The sequence below is a fragment of the Tauraco erythrolophus genome, chromosome 22, assembly GCF_009769465.1.
Source record: "Tauraco erythrolophus isolate bTauEry1 chromosome 22, bTauEry1.pri, whole genome shotgun sequence".
NCBI classification, from domain to species: domain Eukaryota; kingdom Metazoa; phylum Chordata; class Aves; order Musophagiformes; family Musophagidae; genus Tauraco; species Tauraco erythrolophus.
This window is the reverse complement of record NC_141486.1, coordinates 11,471,596-11,473,860: the sequence shown is the minus strand read 5'-3', so window position 1 is coordinate 11,473,860 and position 2,265 is coordinate 11,471,596.

The window sequence follows — 2,265 nt, the reverse complement described above, 5'->3', positions numbered from 1 at the left end:
GCCTGTAAATCACAGGATCTACCGTTTCCCGATCCCTACCATGAACTGACTCCTCCGTGTTTCAGGACAGGACTTTCCCACGCGCTGGCGGGGGCCCGTCCACGCTTGGCTCTGCGGCTCCTCCAGCCTGAGCACGGCCGGTGGTTTTTCCTGCAAGACTGGCACAGCCGAGAAAGAGGCTGGGGTTTGGTTTTCTTTCCCGTGGCTGTTTCCGTTCCCTCCCATGGCCAATGCCATTAGTTGCCCATTGGCAAGTAATTTTGAACATCATCGGAAAAAGCAGCCATTGCGCAATAGCGTTGGCCGCCCACCCCGTGTTTGTGTGCATACTTTCATCTGAACAACACGGTGATGGAGAACGTGGGTTTTTAAATAGTTAGGAGGGACGCTGCAGACTTGTAAATTTGGCCTGGACACATGGGACACCAGTTTCATTTTTAGGCCATGTGCTAACTGTTCAGAGGGAGTCTGCAAGATGTCTGACTCGCTTCCGACGTAAGAGCCATCGTTCCTCTTGGAATAAGCCGCAGGCTGGCTCCTCTCAGCAACGCTGACTCTAACGACGTCGTGTTCTGAGCATTAAGTACCTCAAGAAGGAAGACACTTAACTCAGTAAAATACTTGGAGAAAGATTCCTTTAGGCAAGAAGCCAATGCACTACTTACGTTCTTGTGTTGTTCTAGAACAGAGAGGGTCTCATGTAATTAACATTTATTGTTTGGAACAAATAACATGCTTTTTTTTTTTTTTAATCATCAAGATTTTTAATTTCAGGCACTTACACAACTAGAAAGCAAATTAGGTATGTGGTAGACTTTGGAAAAAATCTCACTACATGTAATGGCTTTCTTTAAAACGCATCTTTTCTGAAGATGTTGCCACAAGTTCTGTTCTCTATAGATATGCTGAGGCGTTCCTTTTAACAGGTCAGTAAACTGGAGGAAAAGTTAAAATGGAGATCAGATGTAGTTTACCCAGAAAACACTAGATTAATTTTACTGATCTCCTTGACAAACCGCAGGACTTGCTAATTTTAAAAAGGGGCATTTATCTTTTTTCTTTCACCATACAACCATTATGTTAACAGCACAGCAATTTTAGGTAGGTTTCCATTTATTCATACAATTCTAGGTTCTTTCTAAGTCCTAAACATGAAAGTTGGGGAATTTTTTTCCCCTTCTTGTCCTTCACCATTTTTTAATTTTCTTTGAAAGTCTCACAAAACCCATTAGCCAACTCCTATAACCCGGTAAACACGGCATTACCACCCCTCTAAACACGGGAAAACAAAGACAAAGGAAGGATCCGCGAGCAGCCCGGGCTCGCACACGAACGCGCAGTCGGAGCCTGGACGAGCACCTTGTCCGTTCCCGTCCTTCCGTGCTGACCAGTCTGTCCTGCCCCCTCGGACCAGTCCTGCTCCCTCGGACCAGTCCAGTCCCTTTGAACCAGTCCTGTCCCCTCTGACCAGTCCAGTCCCTTTGAACCAGTCCTGTCCCCTCTGACCAGTCCGTCCTGTCCCCTCGGACCAGTCCTGCCCCTTCGAACCAGTCCTGTCCCCTCGGACCAGTCCTGTGCCTTCGAACCAGTCCTGTCCCTTCGAACCAGTCCTGTCTTCTCTGACCAGTCCGTCCTGTCCCCTCGGACCAGTCGCGTCCCCTCGGACCGGCGGCACCTTCTCAGCGCGCGACTACCGGCGCACGTCGGGGCGGGTGCTGAGCAGCCGGACACCGGGTCCGGCAGCTCCGTCGGCGGTACCGGACAGACCGGCCGTAACTGCTCGGTGTCAATGACACAGGGAGGTCTGTCTGCGGGGCTGCGCCGCTGCTCGTTCGGGCCCGGCGCGGCCCCGGCCGCTCCCCGGGGCTCAGCCCCCCCACCGGAACGAACCGTCTCCGTCCCCGTCCCTCTGCAGCAGCGAAGGCGCCGCCACCCGCATCTGTGCCAACCGGCAGCCCCACGCGTGTGGCGGCCCCACCTCCCCTCAGACCGGACGGTTCTGTCTAAAGCCGCCCGTTACCGGAACGTTACCGGAACGCCGCCGGGCCCCGCAGGGACCCCGAGCCCCCCGCGCCGGGAGCCCCGGGGAGCCCCTCCCACGCGAAGAAGCCCCCCGAGCGCAGCCCCTAGCCCGCCGCCGCCGCCATTACGCGCGCGCGCAGAGGCGGGACCGCCCCCGCCACAGGCCCCGCCCCCCGGTGCGCGCGCCGGCGGCCGCCCCGGAAGCACTCGTCCGCCGTCGCCCGTCTCTGCCGTCGTGACAAG